This window comes from Nicotiana sylvestris, chromosome 6 (assembly GCF_000393655.2).
Source record: "Nicotiana sylvestris chromosome 6, ASM39365v2, whole genome shotgun sequence".
NCBI lineage: Eukaryota > Viridiplantae > Streptophyta > Magnoliopsida > Solanales > Solanaceae > Nicotiana > Nicotiana sylvestris.
The window spans coordinates 119,916,332-119,926,223 of record NC_091062.1 but is presented as its reverse complement, the minus strand read 5'-3'; positions in this window follow the sequence as shown (position 1 = coordinate 119,926,223).

Sequence of the window (9,892 nt, the reverse complement as noted above, 5' to 3'; positions counted from 1 at the left end):
CGGTCACTTTCGCATTTGCGAAGGTAACCTCGCATTTGCAAGGTTAACCTCGCATTTGCGAAAAGGAGGGCTTTGCAATTCCCACCATGGGTTCGCATTTGCGAAAAGGGCCTGCCCAGGCTTGGGCCGCATTTGCGATGCCTAGGTCGCAATTACCAAGCTTGAGAACTTAGCAATTGCAAAGCCTGATCTCGTAATTGCGAGATCAGAGGCCTGAGCAAAAATACCAGATACCAGCACTTGCTCATAAGTCCAATTTCACTTTGTGCCTATCCAAAACTCACTCGAGCTCTCGGGGCTCCAAACCAAACATGCACACTAACCTAAAATCATCATACGGACTTGCTCGTGCAATATAATCATCAAAATAACATCAAACACTATGAATTAAACCCCAAATTCATGAAATCATTCAAGAATACCAAAATTTCCAATCTCTCAACTTTAGGTCCGTTTTATACCAAACCAATTCCAATCTTTACCAAATATTACAGATTCAAACTAATTATTATTTCAAACTTGTACCGGGCTCCGAAAATAGAATACGGGCCCTATACCATCAATTTCAAACATCTTTTCATTTCCAAAAACTCTTTTATTTTCCAAAAAATAATTTTCTTTAAAAAGTTTATTTCTCCGGCTTGGATCCTCGGAATTTGATTCCGGGCATATGGCCAAGTCCCAAATTTTACTACAGGCTCTACGAGACCGTCGGATCATGGGTCCAGGTCCGTTTACCTAGAATGTTGACCAAAGTCAACTTTATTCAATTTTAAAAGTCAATTTCCTTATTTCACTTAGTTTTCACACAAAAGCTTTCCGGAAACGCGCCCGGACTATACACACAAATCGAGGTGAGACAAAAAGAGGTTTCTAAGGCCTCGGAACACAGAATTTACTTTCAAAATGAGTGATGACCTTTTGGGTCATCACAACGCCGCACCGATATAGCGCTTGGGCTGTAGGATCCCCTCCGGAGTCTGCACACCCCCAGTGAGCGCAGTCGACTATATATATTTATGGATCGGGCTACACGTTGCAACAGTTATTATAAGGTACCTATTGAGTGTGAGTGCTGAGTATGAGTGCTGATTGAGGAGAGTTGAGTCATGAGTGACTAAGAGGCTTGCCCGAGGGGCTATATATACATGAGTGATGCTTTGCTCGCGGGGCTTGTTTTATGAAATTTCTGTTCTCACTCCTCTTTATACTGAGCATCTATTGAAAACATTGAACAAATATTTTTAAAAACTTTTATTGAAACTGGAGGTTTTACGAGATGTTCAGAATTTAGTTACTGATTTGGCCTTGTTATTTCCACTGAAACTCTTATGTTATGAGATGTGTATAAGTAACCTAAAGGTTTGCCCGAGGGGCTATTTATGATTCATATTTGCTGAGGGGCTATTACGAACTATGTTTTGCCCGAGGGGCCGATTATGATATTCATCACTTTTGCTATAAAATACATTGAACCTCGATTGAAACTATTGGAAAGCATCTTCAAATGATTTTTACTAAAGATTGGATTTTAAATGAGATGATTTGACTTATAATCTAATTTGCAGGCATGTTGTGCTTACTGAGTTTATCATGATGTGAATTTATTTGTTTTCTACTGCTCAGTCTCTATTTACTTTTATTACTTACTGTGTTGGCGTACTCACATTACTCCCCGCACCTTGTGTTCAGATCTAGGTATTTCAGAACCCAATAGCGGATATTGATTACTAAGTGGCAAGTCCATCAGATTTAGCAAGGTAGCTGCTTGGCGATCGCAGCCCTGCTTCTCTCCCTCCTTATCCTCCCTTAGTTGTAATCGGTTATTTTCAGACTATGTTAGTCTTGTTGCTGTTAGACGGTTGTAGTAGATGCTCATGATACAAACTCGCTCGTTCGATGAAAACACCAAGACAACATCTGAAATCACGAATCGAATACCAAAATACATGAAAATTACAATTAGACTCGAGAACTTCTAAAAAGACAACCACGAATCTGATTCCTCTAAAATCAACTCGAAATGACGCCAAACATTTTAGACACCTTTCAAATAATAAAACAGGCCTATTACAAGTATCGAACTGAAATCTGAACCCAATAGCCACAAAGTCAAACCATGGTCAAATTTTAAAAAAATGTTAAACCTTTAAATTGGCAACTTTCGGCAAAACAAACCAAATCAACTTACGAACCTCCAAATCCAATTCTGGGCATACATCTAAGTCTAAAATCATCATCCAGACCTAACAGAACTATCGAAACTCCAATCCGAGATCAAGTATGCAAATCAAACTTGATCAACTCTTCCAAGTTAATGTTTCTAAAATGAAAATCATTCTTCCAAATCAATCCCGAATCACTCAAATATTTGAACCAACCATACACTCAAATCATAATACATCATATGAAGCTACTCAAAGTCACAAACAACCGAATGGAACGTTAAAGCTCAAAATTATAGGTCAAGTCATTACACTTTTGATTTAATATGTTCATTCTAAAAAAAACCTACAATAACTTTGGAACTTATTTTAAGTTATTTTCAGCAACTTATAAGCAATCGCAAGGTTGTTTTCCCCACAAATCAAATATTAAAATTTCTTCTATTAGGAAAAAACATATTTGTTTACGAATGATTGAAACTTCTTATTGTTTAGCCAAAAATAGGGATTTCGGTCAAAGCTTATATTTAGAAGAACTCGAGTTACTGATAATTAAGTAGAAATAAAAATAATTGATGTAAATAATAACTGAATAGAAAGCAAAGTAAATCAGTATATTCCAATAGTATTTTGTGTCCTTACAGATGTTCAGTCCTCACCTTTTATAGCTATTTCTAAGTAATACGTTTTTCTCCTTTCATAATGGAGTCATTATGGACAATTAATAGCACTTAATGTAACATTATAATTGGTAATCATAACTGATTCAATATATATTCCATAATGTTTTCCGTAATTAATGCCTATTAATTACCAATAATACGTATCTAACCCCTTTTGCTATTTAGGTTCATTCCAAGAGGTCCGAGCACCTATCTCTTCTTGTTTTCTTGAATCTCTGCACGTACCTGTTGGAACTCATGCCTCTTTAACTATCCTTCGCCAACTGCCATTCCTTTACCAGTCCACATGTCATGACATGTCACCTCATAATTAATTCTATATATGAACTTAATTTTTCCCAATACACTTATGTTTTCTAACGATCAAGTGTCACAAAGATTTCAGGAAGCAAAGCCCGAGGGATTTTAGAGAAGAAAGTGTAGCAGATATCTCCAGAAAATATCAAAAGTCAATCTAATATTTTATGTATTTACTTTCCAACGTAGAGTTGAAAGTGTAAATGTCAAATTTACCAAAATTCTTTATAAATACAGCTGCTTGTCTCCTTTATTTTATATGTATTCAAGAATTCACGAAAGCAAGCACTTGATTAGATATATAAAATGACAATACTTTTCGGGCTCAGACAATTGTCAAAACTTGACAAGGGTCTCATTCTATTATAGTGAGAGATTAGAATTGTTTGATGATGATAAAAATTGAGTTCCACTTTTTTTATCCTACTCATTATCTTTTGTTGAGCAAACAGGAAATATATATATTAATAACTAAGTAGCGTTTAGTACATGATTTACATATTTGGTGTTACTAACGACACTTTGATTTCTTACGCTTGCTAGGGTATTGCAAGCTTGATAAGATAGAAATTTTACAAAAACATAGTGTTCTACTAGTTCACTTTTCACAATACATTTTACATAAGATAGAGGTTCAACAAAAGTTTTTTTCCCCTTCGTTTGATCAGCAACCTTCTTTGCCATTTGATGAGCTATACTATTCCCTTGCCTGAATGCGTGCTGGAGGGTTATCTCCTTCTGCTGGTGCATTAACAACCTGCATTTATTAACAATGTCATCATATAATCTATTGCCTTGTTGGATTGACTAGATTACCTCAATGGAATCTATCTCTATCTCAAGAGGGAACATTCCCCAATCTTGTGCTATTTTGAGTCCCTCTAGTAGAGCCTTGATTTCTGCTTGTAATGATCCGCTAGCATGGGATGATTTTCCAAAGCCCACTACCCAATGTCCATTGGCATTCTTGAATACACCTCCCGGGCCACATTTTTGTGTATTACTATTAAAACTAGCATCAATATTTAGTTTATACCATCTTTTTGGTGGTTTGTGCCATTTAATTTTGATGGAAATTTTTTGAAAAGTGTTTATACTTTTTTCAGGGAGGAGTTTGAATTCAGTAGCCTTTTCAATAATATGATCACCATTAATAGGAATTTCAATGTTGTTTTGATTGTTACTATTCCTATTTAACCAAATGTACCATATAGCAAAAGGAAAGAAAGAGTTCCAATTTATAAAATTATTCTTTATTGGGTAGTCAAAAGCTTTTAGTTGAATAATCCAGTGTTCATCTTGAGTTTTATAGTTATTTTGCCACCCAAGACTGTCCCAAAAAAAATTTAGTGGCTTTGCAGTTAAAGAAGATGTGGGTTATAGATTCCTCTTCTTTACATTTGCATATAGGGCAATTTAGATCAATATTTAAGCTAATTTTTGCTAGGTATTTTCTACATGATATCCTATTATGGAGACATTGCCACAAAAAGAATTTGATTTTATTTAGACAGGCTAGATCCCAAATACATTTGAAATATATTTGGGTATTCGTTGGAGGCTCCTTTAGGTTATAGCAAGTTTTTGTCGTAAAAAAACCTTTTGTAGTTAGTGACCATATTGGAATGTCACTAGCTGGTCCCTTTAGACGAATTCTTACATTGGAGATGTTTTCTTTGGTATCATTAGGAATATTGAAGGAGATTTTATTAACGTTCCAGTTTTTTCCATCAAAGATGTCTTTTAATTTTATGGAATAATCCGTATTTAAGAGGGGGCATTCTATTATTTTCCTAAGATTTTCTAACTTTGGAATCCAATTGGTTTCACATATGTTTATGTTGGAATGACGATGGGGTGACCAAATAATACCCTTGGAATATAATTCCCATCCCTTTTGAATGCTTTTTCTAGATGAAAGAAATTTTGTTTTTGGCATTGCTAGATGCGTAGGAGGAGATGATTTGTTTAACCCAGGGAGTAGTAGCATTAGTAAGCATTCTCTATACCAAGTTAGCTAGAGTGCATAAATTCTTAAAATTTGCATTATGGAGTCCAAGACCTCTATTAGTTTTTGGTTGGCAAATAGTAGACCATTTGATAAGATGAATGTTTTTTCTTTCAGTGGTAGTACCCCATATAAAATCTCTTTGAACTTTATTAATTTTGTTAAAGACTTTTCTAGGGAGTAATAATGTGTATTGCATATAATGGTTTGGTATTGAGTTTAGGCAAGATTGGGATAGGGTTGTTCTACCTGCTATATTGATGAACATCAATTGCAAGCCGCTAGCTTAGTACGTATTTTGTCAATTATGAATTGGTAGTCCCTTGGCCTAGGGTGTTTGTTTAAAATAGGGAAACCTAGGTAGGTACCAAAAGAAATCACTTTTTTTTGGACTTCTTCTTCCTATGGTTATTGGGTCCAAATTCCTAATATCAACTTGATGACTTATATATCTTTATAGCATTTCTAAGCAAAGAATGAAGATATAAGGTGATATGGGATCACCTTGCCTGTTTCCCCTGCTTGACTCGAAGAATTTTGTGATGGAACCATTAACTAAAACTGCTATAAAACTTATTGATATATAATTTAATAGCAATTTTGAGAATTTTGGAGGGAAGTTAAAATATTTAAGAGTTTGATGGATAAAAGACCACTCTAGTTGATCAAATACTTTTTCCAGATCAATTGTAAGGATCATGTGACTTTGTTTTCCTTTCAATTTTTTTAAGTTGGAAACTAGTTCTTGAATGATAACAACATTGCCAGAAGATCTTCTATTTTTCATGAAACTTGCTTGAAAGGGTCTTATAATTTGTTCAAGGAAAGGTTTAAGGCGATTTACAAGTATTTTTGTAATTATTTTATAAATGGTGTTGCAAAGGCCAATTTGTATGAAATTCCTAATGTTATTTGCGTTAGGAATTTTTGGGATTAGACAAAAATAGGTTTTGTTAATTTTTTTGGGGATTTCTTGAGTGTTAAAAATGTCATGACATAATTTCACTACTGAAGGCTTATAATTTTTTAGTATTTTTGAAAAAAGAAAGGGTGAAGTCCATTCGGTCGTGGAGCTTTGAAAGGTGTAAAAGAAAAGATAGCCCTTTTAATTTCAATATCAAGCAAAGGACTGTCTAATGAACTTAGGTTTTAAAGATAATGTGTTGAGCTATTTTTTAGCAGACTAATCCAGCTTGTTTTGGAGTGTGAAGTGGTTAAGATATTTGTGAAGTAGCTTTTGACATATGACATAATTAAGTGGGGCTCATTGATCCAATTTCCTGCATCATCTTTAAAAAAATTTATTTTGTTTCTCCTTTTTCTATTAGAGGCAGAAATGTAAAAAAACTTTGTGTTGGCATCTCCCTCATTGAACCACATTACTCTTTATCTTATTTTTCAATAATCCTCTTCAATCTTAAGCAAATCATTATAGTCCCTTTCTAATTGTTTTCAAGAGTTTGAAGGAAATTACTATAGGCATAATTTCTGGAATTCCAAATGCCATGAAGTCGTGCTAGAATTTTCCTTTTTCTACCCATTATACCACCAAATGTTCTATCTTTCCAATCTCTAATGTTGACCATAAAATTTTGGCTAGCTCTAAAGTTGTCAGAGTCACACCAATTATATTTTACTATAGATTAAAATTCCGAATGATTACACCAAAAGGTCTCAAGCCTAAAAGGTTGTTTGTGGAGAATTCTATTTCTTGTGAATAATTCTATTAGTATAGGGTTATGATCCGAATAAGTCTTAGGAAGGTGTATTATAGAGCTTTTAGGGAATAAATCTACCCATTTCTCATTACCTAATACGTTGTCAAGTGTTTCCATTATAAGACCCTTATCTTTATGTCTATGATTAGACCAAGTATATTTGCATCCCTTAAAAGTCAAGATCAAGTAATTTACAATTGTTAATTTTTGACCAAAGATACTTAGACCTATTATCATTTAAGGGTCTGCCTCCGTATTTTTCATTTGCACCTAAAATGTCGTTAAAATCTCCTCCCACCATCCAAGGTCCTATTTAAGTTCTACTAATATTTTCAAGATTTTCCTACATCACATTTCTATTAAGAATATCAGTACTAACATATATTGTACTAAAAAGCCAAGGTTTACGAATAGGTAGTACCCCTATTGTTGCATGGATTTCTTGATTCCTACGGACAAAATTCTGGACAGTCACTACCTCATGGTTATACAGCACCACCATGCCTCCTGCTTGCCCCTCAGCTGGAACCTCTATCATCTCCGTAGAGCCCAAGTCATTAGGCAACTCAGCATGGTTTCCCATTCTAGTTTCTAACAAAGCAATCATGCATGGCCTGTGAATGTCTACCATTTCTCTAAAATTCCTTCTGAAATTTTTGTTGTTTCCACCCCTTATGTTCCAAATGATGAAGTTAGTAGGACGATTCATAGAGATGTTAAGATTTGAGTTTGTTGGTTCCCCATTCTCCCTCACAACCCCCAATATTGGGTTCGTTCTCAGCGATGGAACTAGAATCATGGCTCTATTGCTCACCGTTGGATCCTGAGGTGGTCTGATGTCCATCGAGAATTTGTATAATGCTAGTGGGCAATTGAGCACATGCCTCTTCTCTTGCATCTCCGTGAAGAAATATACTTTTACCCCGTCTAGATTTGAGAACTCTAGGACTCGTTCTAAGATTATATTGAGGGGTTCCTCTTCCTCCTCCATTTCTGCTTCTACTGGTTCTGGCTCCTGAACCACTTGGCGGGGTGGTGGTGAAGGTTGTTGGTATGGTTGAGGAATTGGTGGCTCCTGGGCTAGTTGAGGGTTCTCCCATGGCATGAATATGGGATTGAGTGTAACGACCCGGCCGGTCATTTCATGAGTTAACGCTTCGTTCCCCCATTTCTGCTTCTTTATGTCTTGTTCAGCTGTGTTATGCGGTATCGGGTTAGTTGGTTCGGGTTCGAAGTGGTTTGGAGAGATTTGAGATACTTAGTCTCTTTTAAGTGAGCTTAAGTTGGGAACGTCAATCGGATGTTGACTTATGTGAAAAAGGGCTCAGATATGAATTTTGATGTTTCGGATAGTTTCATTAGGTGATTTGGGACTTAGGAGCGTGATTGGAATATAATTTGGAGGTCCGTAATAGATTTAGGCTTGAATTGGAGAAAATGGATTTTTGGGGTTTTCCGGTTGGTAGTCGAAATTTTGATATCGGGGTCAGAATGGAAGTTTGGGAGTTGCAGCAGGTCCGATGTGCCATATGGGATGTGTGTGCAAACTTTCAGGTCATTCGGACGAGGTTTGATAGACTTTTTGATCGAAAGCGGAATTTGGAAGTTTTTGGAGTTCTTAGTCTTAAATTCGTGGTTGATTTGTCGTTTCGATTTTGATTTAGGTGTTTCGAAGATTGGTATAAGTTTGCATGGCGGTATATGACTTGTTCGTACTTTTGATTGAGGTCCCAAGTGCCTCAGGGTGATTTCGGATGGTTGACAGGAGGTTTGGAAATGGAAATTTGAAGCTGAATTTGCTGAAGCTCATGTTATAACCACACCTGCGGCTTGGGGACCGCAGGTGCGGGCCCGCAGAAGCACAAGGAGGGCCGCAGATGTTGAAATGGGGGAGAGGAGATGGATCCGCAGATGCGGATGTTTGAGTGCACCTGCGATTGCACAGGTGCGAGATTTTGATCGCAGGTGCGGTCCTTGGGCGGTTAAGTGTATTCCGTAGATGCACACCTGGGACCGCAGGTGAGATATTTCAACCGCAGAAGCGGTTTAGCTGGGGAAGAACATATAAATTTAGCCCTTCGCGATTTTGAGTGGTTTTTCACCATTTTCATGCGGGTTTGATCTTGGGAGAGCATTTTGAAGAGGGAATTCAAGAGGGTTTTGTGGTGATAAGATTTTTATATCCTAAACTTGTTTCTATGATGGTTTTTGACTGATTAAGCTTGAAATCTATGGAAATTAGTAGCCAAAATTGGGGGTTTAGGTCTTGGAAATTGGAGACCTTAATCTAGGAATTTGAGGGGTCATTTGTGGTCGGATTTTGGTATTCTTAATATGTATGAACTCGTGAGAGTGTAAGGATTCTAGTTTTGTGAATTTTGTCGGAATCCGAGATGTGGGCTAGAGGGTCGGGTATGATCAGTTTCGGGATTTGTGATGTAATTTGATTATTTTCGCATGGGCTTTGGTTCCTGAGTATATATTCATGCTATGGTTCTGATTTTGGTTAGATTCGGGGCATTTGGAGGACAATCGAGCGGAAAGGGCATCGCGGGCTAGAGTTTGGCTTGGCTTGAGGTAAGTAACGTTTCCAAACTTAGTTTTAAGGATCCAAAACCTCGAACTACGTGTTCTATGATTACTATTGAGTTTAGTGACCCTTTCTTGCTGATATCTATGTTGTATCTCTGTGATTAAGTTAATGAGCTACAAATCATGCTAATCACCATGTTTAGGATTCACGCCAATACAGTTGAGACCCGAGAGGTCATTTCTTGCTGTCATGTCATTAGCTTCATTTATATACTATACTCAGTCATATTTATGCATATTATATCATGCCTCAGTCTCGATTATTGCTATTTGACATATCATATCATTGTTCGGGCTAGTATCATGACATTTTTGAGCCCGTGTGCGTGAAACTGGAGAGTATTGACTAAGTGAGGCCGAGAGCCAGATATTGATTAAAAGTATGGGATCGGGCTGCATGCCACAACAAGATATTGATCATGCCTTTTC